This window comes from Micromys minutus (assembly GCF_963924665.1).
Source record: "Micromys minutus genome assembly, chromosome: 6".
NCBI classification, from domain to species: Eukaryota; Metazoa; Chordata; class Mammalia; order Rodentia; family Muridae; genus Micromys; species Micromys minutus.
Window position 1 is genome coordinate 41,479,432 of NC_137975.1, and position 9,045 is coordinate 41,488,476.

Sequence of the window (9,045 nt, forward strand, 5' to 3'; positions counted from 1 at the left end):
GAGGGAAGGGGAGGAAGTGCGTAAGGGAGAGAGGGAAATAAGAAAGAAGAAAAGAAGAAAGGAAGAAAGGAAAGAAGGACTGAAGGAGAAAAGAAGGGGAAAGGAGAGAGGTAGGAGGAAGGGAGGGAGGAAAGAATATTAAAGAACAAGTCTTGGTCTCCAGTTTGCTCTGCTCTTGACCCCAACACTTGCACTCCTGAGTGAGAAGAATCCAGACAGGATGCAACAGTAAATCACAGTCAAGAGTTTACTTAGAGCAAACATGGAAGCAATAATACATTTTTCATTAATTTACTTATTCATTTTACATTCCAATCATGGCCCTCTCCCAGTCCCTTCCTCACACAGTTCCTCCATCCATTCCTTATCCCTGTCTCTGTGACTCTTAAAGAAGAATCCATTCTTTAGAGCATACAAGCAAAGCAGCAACTGTCCTGATCCTCGAAGACATGATGTTTGTGCCTTCCTTCATCATGGTGCTCCTTCCCTTTTGTCTCCTTTCAGGAAAGAAGTATATTTTTCTTGGAAGTCTATTTTGTCAAGATTTTTTTTCAGTCTAAGTCAGTGTATAAGATGTACAAACATGGATAGAAGCATAGGTACCCTAAAGTTGGGATGTTTACTAGAAGAATCGGCAAAGGCTTTTATCGTGAACTGCCTGCAAAGGTAGCCTTAAAGTTGCCCTAATCTAACAGTCTATCATCTTTAGGGAACTCTGAGCTAGCACATCTGGAGTGGACCATGGCTGTTATCTTGACACTCTGTTCAGAAGTCTTGAGCTAGCCTACACATGGTTCTTAAAGTCCTGTCTTCAGGAACAGGTTCGTGAGTAACTTCTGAATGTACCTTCCTGCCTAACTAAAGTCTACTTGTTTATGCTTTTAAGAGGAACAGACTCTCTGAAGCCTTCACTGTAATCTGTGGTCCCAGATTCTAGTCCTACAAACCTCTAAAAGTCCTTCCAAGCACTGTCTGATTCACCACCTGAGTAGCATCTGTCTTAGAGTCACCCAGAAGGCTTAGAGAAACAAATTGGCTTCTGGAGTTTCTGAGACAGGTCCGGGTAAGTACTATCAAGTTCACTTGGAGATCCTTGCACTGCTTTGGTACCTAATTCCTGTTCCTGACTCTTCTGTCTCTAAGTCTTTTATAAACAATATCACTTCTTCTGAAGGGTAAGATGCTGAATGAGAGATGTCTTACAGGGTGTGGTTGGAGAGTCACCAATAATAGAGAATCCACATCCAAATCACAACCATTTCTTGTGGTGATCAGTGTGGTATAAAGTGCTGAGAAGTAGTTAGAAACTTACTACTTAGGAAAAAGACTTGCATAAAACAAAGGCACAGTGGTCACCAGGGTGTGTCATGAGAGCCAAGAGCCTGTAGCACTATTGGTGAATCCCTAAACTATTCCTGAATTCAATTCACAGATCATGGCCTGAGTTTGCTCTCAGAGTAGTACAAAGGTAGATCTAATGGTCTGAATGAGTGTGGCCCCAACAGGCTGATATGTTTAAACTCATGGTACTCAGATGGTGATGCCAGTTTAGGATTCTTTGGATCCCCTGAGATGTGAGTCTGAGCTGTAGGCAGTGTGACTACGGAATCAGGTCTTGAAGGTGATAGCTATTCTGGTTCTAGCCTGCTCTCTGTTTACAAGTCAGCTCTCATGATGTGGCTGTTTGACATCCTACGAAGATGGACTCCCATGCCTTCCCCACCATGATGGACTGTAATCCCTGAACCCATAAACTGAAAGAAATATTTCCTCAAGTTCCTTCTGGTGTGTAGTTTGTCACACTGGCAAGCAAAGGAACCAATATGCCAGCCATGCATGTCTTTCTGTTTGCACCCCAAGTATTTCTATCACCTTTTCTGAGCCCTAACTCTGCTATGGGTCACAAGGGAGAGCTCATTTTCCTTCAGTGCTGGCAGCATTTCCCTGCATGGGTTTTTCTCCTGCTACCAGAGGCCATTTGGCCTGCTTGCCTGGCAGGTCTGAAGTGCTTTAAAAGCTGATGTCCCTGGCACAATGCACAGCCACACGATACTCAATAATGGCATCAAGTTACCATGAGATGCCAGCAGAAAGTGGCAGAGCAGTAAGAACAGAGATAGGACCAAGATTTGGGAACTGACACTGAATAAGAGCTAGGACTAGGAAGAGAAGCAAGGAGGTCGAGGAACCAGCATGGTTTGTGATGCCCAAAGGAAAGTGTGGGACTCTGCCTCAGAAGCCTTCGGGCCACTGGATGAAACAGAATCCACAGCTGAAACACTCTGACACCAAACTCCAAGGGAGGGTTGAGGACAAGCAGAAATAAGTCAGGATTGGCCTTGATCTGACCAATGTGAGCATCCGTTTTCCCATTAGAAAGTGTGCCTTGGTAAGTGCTATCAATTGCGTGGGGTTTAGGGTGAGGGGAAAAAAGTTAGATAATTAAATTGCTTAGTTCAGTTTCTGGATTATAGTGATAGCCCAGTACACTGCTGATTTTATTCTTCCATTGTTACAGTGTTGCCATTGCTGAGTGCCTGAGGGAGTGAGATTGGGCAGACCAGATGGATGTGGAAATTGACCACAGTGTACAAGAGACTGCATGATGTTCTTTGTACTGAACAAAGAGCAAGTTCGGCAGCCAAGTATGGGGTAAGTCGGGGCATCAGTTTGTTTGTAGGGCGCAGTGTGAGTTGTAAGGGTACGCAGTGTCCGGCTATGTATTTAGGCGTAGGCTTGGCTCAAGAATTAATCCAGAAGTACTGAAGATTCATGTCAGAAGACAACTGTCGCAGTTTAAATGACGAATGTCGCATGAGCTCATGTATTTGAACACTTGACTCCAGTTGGTGATCCTGGATGTGTAGAGAGGTTATGAACTTTTTTTTAATTTAACATCTTTATTTATTTAATAGAATAATATCAAATAATAGGATAGGCACAAACTAAGAAGGAAAAAAGTTAGGGTAAAGTGTCCTTGCCATCTTTGTTTACAGGATGGAGTCAGAAAATAAAACTAATTTTACATAATGTTAGGATTAAAATTCCAAATTAGATAGTACCCAACTTAATCTACAAGTGAAAAGGAGACTCCAAAATTTATTCTATTGAGTATAACAACTTTTACATGAAATATATAGCAATTTGTTTCTCAGAAAGCAATATGACAACTCTTAGGTGTTTCCTATATGCAGTGACTAGAAAATCTTGATACAACTAGGCCACTCTGCTTTGCCAGTAAGCTGCTCGGGGCTAGCATAGAACAGCTTAATAAAGTGCGAACATCTCAGGTTTCAGAAGGCAGCAATAATCCTATTTTGGCTTTTATTCTAATAGCTCATGTAGTTAAGGTGACAATTGAAGCATATTAACTGAAGGTAGTTAAAATTTAGTGACAATCATTACAGTCTCTTGCAACCTACATACAATGTATAATGCTTTTGTGGAATGAAAACAGTGTTGATTAATTGGAATTTTACACACAGAGAGAGAACTTAAAAAATAACTATCAAATGCAATCATCCTAAATGTACTATGCTGATGTACTAAAATCCAAGTATGCCACAGAATGGAAGCACATGATTAGCACTTTCTAGGAGAAAGCTGACCAGTTCTCAGACACAGCTAAGCCTACACCAGTCATCCTAATCACAATGGCTTATATAAAGACATCAGGTTCTCAGGAATGAACCAAGTCCAGGGAAGAGTTTCATATCTGCAAAACCAGGATAAGGCTACACCTATCTTAAGGGCCGAAGATGATAAATATCAGATAGAGTGAGGTTCCCAGCTAAGATGGAGAATAGAAAGGTCTCCATACAGCATATTCTCCCGGACTCCAGGAAAGCTTCATGTTCAATAGAGAAGTTGCTGAAGAGGAAAGCTGGAAACAGTCTGCTGTGGTGTGTTGTACAAGGTTTTTACACTTCGGGAATGGTGTGATACATCAGGATTTTCATGATGCTGGAAGCCATCCGTTTAGTAAGTTCGAAGATAAAAGCAGGCATGATCTCGATAGTAACCACAGTCCCAGCTGTTGACAGTATACCTGCAGTCTGAGCATCCTTCAGGCCAATGATGTTCAGTCCGTTGATCTCACAGATGTGGTGATCAGAGAAGGCCATTTGCAGCAGCAGAACTATCTTCCACTTTGGATGTGATTTTTTTCCAAAGCCAACATGCCCGCTGCTGACCTTGTGCATCGTGCCTGCCATGAATGGTTATGGTAATCTTCTCTCCAAACGCCTGTTTGAGCACCCTGTGTGCCTTATCAGAGCTCCAGAATGCACAGTTCTTGCCATTGATATGGCCTGGACTAGTTGAACAAATATACCATTAATTACTGACTTACATCTGAGCCCAATCTTTCCATCTTGATCCTTACACAGAATGACTTCCGGTGTCCCTTGCTTAGTTTCTGCTCTTCGAATCTCAGCATCTTACCTGTCACAGGGTTACCATATAGTTCACACTGGATGGTCTAGCTACCAACTGCCCTTGAGTTGGCGCTCCAGAGTCCATGGGCATATTTTCACATATTTCAGCCTCATTTAAAGACAGTCCCATATACTGAAAGAGCTCTGGATACAGTTTAGGATAAAGATTTCCATCTGGAGGGAAAGTGGCAGAAGCATCCCCCAAAACAAATGCTTGGTTGGCAGGACTGGGAGAATAGGTCTTTGAGCCTGAATTACTTTGTCAACCTTCAAATCTTCAAGATACAGATAAAGGGACATTTTTGCAGGTGTTTTCTGCCCAGAAGACCATGCTGTTTCTGCCACCCACTCCAGCTCTACACTGGTTATAAATTTTTAAATGATGGAACTTTATGTCACTGGGGGGCAAGGAGGTCTAGCCTCATATCATTTCTTGTTTTCTCTTTCTCTATTTCCCAGGTGTGGATGGAAACTTAACTAGTCAGCTTCATGCTCCCACCCACATGCCATGCCCTCCCTACAATCGTGGACCCTTTCCCTCTGGAACCTTGAGCCACAATCAACTCTTTCTTCCTTAAATTGCCTTAGGTCTTGGTATCTTATCACAGCAGTTAAAGGGTGGCTGATACAATAATATAAACAAAAGCAATCTAAAACTGAGATTAATTTATAAACTGAGAGGAGGAAAAGTAGAAAAAGTGTGCCAGATAGCTCAGAATCTCAGATGTGAGATTCCAGACTCCAGAAGAGAGGAAAGGAAGACCCTATAAACTATTCTTAAAAAGAAGATACATTAGATTTGGGTAGGGAAGCATGAAGGGAGGGAACCACCCTTGGTCAAACCTGAGTTTTATGGCTGGGTTTCCTACAGACCATCATGGTAGCTGTCTTCGATTGACAAAACAAAGTACCACAGGTTAGACTAGGCATCAGAAATGTATTTTCTCACAGTTTTGGAGACCAGAATTCCAAGATGACCGTGCCATTCTGAGTGACTTCTAACAAGGTCTCTGTCTCTATCAAGCAAGGCAGATGCCCTCTCATTTTGTTCTCAAATTACTTTTATTCTGTGCATGGAGAAAAATGGGAGGTGAGCAGAGAGACGAGGTGTCCTTTCTCTTCATCAGATGAAATGGCTCTATTATGCTATCTTTTAAGTTATAGTTTTAAAAAAATGTCTTAATCTTAAAGTACCGATCTTCAACTGTGAAGACACTGAAGAATGGGGCTTTAATACAGGAATTTGGGGAGAAACTCAATCTAGAGTGATGACATAATATGCCACTATGAGATGGAGCGGGAGATGTGAAACTTCAGTTAGACATTCTGTTTTGGATGGGCTACTGGGTTAAGTTACAGTTAGAGAGCATTCTGTAGTGGCCAAAATAGTCTGTATTGGAATTATCCACTATGGTGAGCACAAGTCAAATGTAGCAACTGAGCTGGGGCTAGGGTTCATGGTGAAGCATTTATAAGCAAGACCTAGATTTGAGCCCCAGCAACAGAGAGAGAGGGGGAGAGAGAGAGAGAGAGAGAGAGAGAGAGAGAGAGAATGAGGAAACAAATTTTAAATTGTAGATATTTGTTAGTGAGTGTAAATTCAACTTTAGAATGCATTGGACAAAACAAATTATATGACAGAAAGATGCTTCAGCAAACAGATTCTGTCAGTTAGTAGACAGCAGAGGCTGTCTTGGCCTGTAGATCTGAACTGTAGATATTCTATCCCAAACTACATTTTGCTGCAGAAAGAAAGCATATGTCCAAATCTCAGACTGACTCCACTAACTTGTTACAAACCCTCAGTAAGAACCTGAGTGTTTAAGTAGCTACAGGTGCATGATTACGAATGTTTAGCAGCTAGCTGAAGAGGGTGCTATCAGAAATTAGAGCAACTGATTTTCAAGGACCAAGATAAATCTTTTGGAGTCAGTGGATAGACATATTGGATGGGAGCAGCCATGAATATGGCTATGGTCTAGAACAAGGGATAGAGACTGCATCAAGCAGCTGGGAAGCACTTCTATCCAGACTGATGGAGAAGAAAAAACTATCAGGAAGTGAAATTAGATTTGCATCTGCCAGATACTTGCCAACCATAAGACAGTCTCAGGTATAATGCAGAACCTTGACAGGCTTAAGAGTGTCAGAGAGGAAGGCGGGGAGATGAAAAGAGCAAGAGCCCTGGGCCTTTCACGCCATACCCCAGTTTCCTCCTTTGTATGACAGGAGTTCTGGCAAGGCCGACTTCAGGAAGCTGTGAAATGCAGTCGGATGCTATCAGCTATGGCACACAATAAACACGCTTGAGAAACAATATTCTCCTTGCTTCCATCTTCAAACTTCTGCCTGTGTTTACAGTCTAGACAAACAACATCATCCTTTGTCATAAAGTGTTTGAAAACTGTGAGTCATGTTAATTTTTCCTTTTTTCTCCCAATGTCCAGGAAGTAATTCACCAAGAGTTATTCATTCTAGCCTCACAGTGTCTTTCCCATCCAGACACCTCTTGTGTGTTAGCCAGTGTCCATCAATAGAACAAGTACTTGATGTCATTGACCTTATAACGTGTGGCTATTACTTGGCTCCCCATTTGGACAGATGACTACCTGGCCTCAATATGGTGGGACTGTGGTAGCACATTATGGTAATGTATGCAGGAGAGCAGAGTAGGCCTGAGGTCTCATAATCCCATTCAAGTGTATTTCCTACATTACAAATACCTCTGGCTTGGCTATACTTCCTAAAGGTCCCACACACCAAGTCACAAGAGCAGGGGAGCTTGAACACATTTCCTTGCAGCATACAGTACAGTGGCTGCCATCACTCAATCCTCAGGCCTGTGCTGGGATCCCAGACAGCTGGGCTTTATAACAAAACTGTGTCCAATCCCAATATATTTGCTATGCCTATTCATTCTTGAGGCAATACAGCTGTCTCTCTTATCCACAGAAACTCATCATCTTTAGTACTCAACACTGTGATTTGTCTTATACATTCAACCCATTGATACAACTCATTATTAGGCACAGTTGGTGACAATACCATTAATACAATAGAATAATCATAACAGTATAATCTACCATAGCGTCATTGTTTGTTGTTTTGTTTCGTTTAGGCACAGCCTTGCTATGTAACTCAGGCTGACATGAAACCAGTGGAAATTCTCCTATTTCAACCCCCACCCCAAACTCAGGGATCACAGATGTAAGCCACCACTGTCAGCCTTGATTAGATATGTGCTGTATTCAACCTCTTCCTGTGATGGTGAGGGTGATACAAAGACGTAGAGCATGAATAACACAGGCATGTGTCATAGCTGCCTAGCATCAGCTGTCCCTGCTAAAGCCCAGGAAGCAGTCTGAGTGGAACAATGAGGTCGTCAACCTCCCCACTCCATCCCACGCAGGAGACAACTCACCCACACTGTGTAAGTCCCCGAGCCATCAAAGCTCTCAGATTGACTGACAGGGCAACTTGAACATTTGTGCTCAAAGGAGTCTCAGTGTGGCAGGCATTTTAGTCCAAGAATGGTTGCTGTTGGGGTTTTCCATGGGATATTCTTGACTACAGTTGTCCATGGGTAATTGACCTATGGAAAGGTACTTAAACTCCAATTAAGGGGCAGTGGGGGACTGGAAGCTGAAGGCCATTTTGTATCACTCCTCTTGAAACTCCTTTTTGTACACAAGATTAAGTCGATGCTCCTAACCTTGTCCAGTCACACTTGACTCCATTTTTTTTTTTACTTTGACCTAAGGATAAATAAATACAATTTTTCACCTAAAATTTTATCATGCAACTGTATATGAATAAACTTCATAGACTATGTTGCTGGCTAGTTTTTATATCAGATTGACACAGATAAAGTCATTTTAGAAGAGGGAACCTCATGTGAGAAAATGTTGCCACTAGGTTGGCCTGCCGGCCAGCTTTTGGTACATTTTCTTGATTTATGTGGGAGGGCTCAGCTCTGTGTAGACAGTGTCATTCCCATCCCCATATTAGTGACCCTGTGCATTATAAGAAAGCAGCTGATCAAGCCATGAGGAGACAGCCTGTAAGCGGCACTCCCCCATGGCCTCTGTATCTATCTGTTCCTGCCTCCAGGTTCCTGCCCTTTGTTCCTACCTGGACTTCCCTCAGTGATGGACTGTGCTGGCTAGTTTTATACCAACTTGACACAAGTTGAGATTGGCCTCTTGGTAAGTCTATAGGTCATTTTCTTGATTGGTGGTTAATATGGTATGGCCCAGCCTATTGTGGGCAGTGCCATACTTGGGTAGAAGGTTCTGGGACATATAAGAAAGCAAACTGAGTAAACCAACAAGATCAAACTAGTAGTCGTATTTCTCCATGACCTCTGCTTCAGTTTCTGTCTCCAGGTTCCTGCCTTGAGTTTCTCCCCTTTAATGACGAACTGTGATCTGAGAAGTGTTAGCTCTATTAAATCATCTCCTCTCCACCGGACTTGTGCTAATGGTGTTTTATCACAGCTATGGAAGCCCTAAGACATTGACACAAAGATCTTTTTTATTTGACTCCAAAGTGAAAAATCCTTCAAAATTCATTCTTGCAAAGAGAGTCTTTGTTGGTGCCTCCCTCAAAC

At 42.4% G+C, this 9,045-nt stretch overlaps 1 pseudogene across 1 annotated transcript; it reads right to left on the reverse strand.

Moving 5' to 3' along the window:
- Window positions 1–3,920: 3,920 nt before the first annotated feature.
- Window positions 3,921–4,736, reverse strand: LOC308422157 (syntenin-1-like; annotated as a pseudogene). The gene has a single exon. The product of its transcript is annotated as a syntenin-1-like (transcript).
- Between the last annotated feature and the right edge of the window lie 4,309 nt (window positions 4,737–9,045).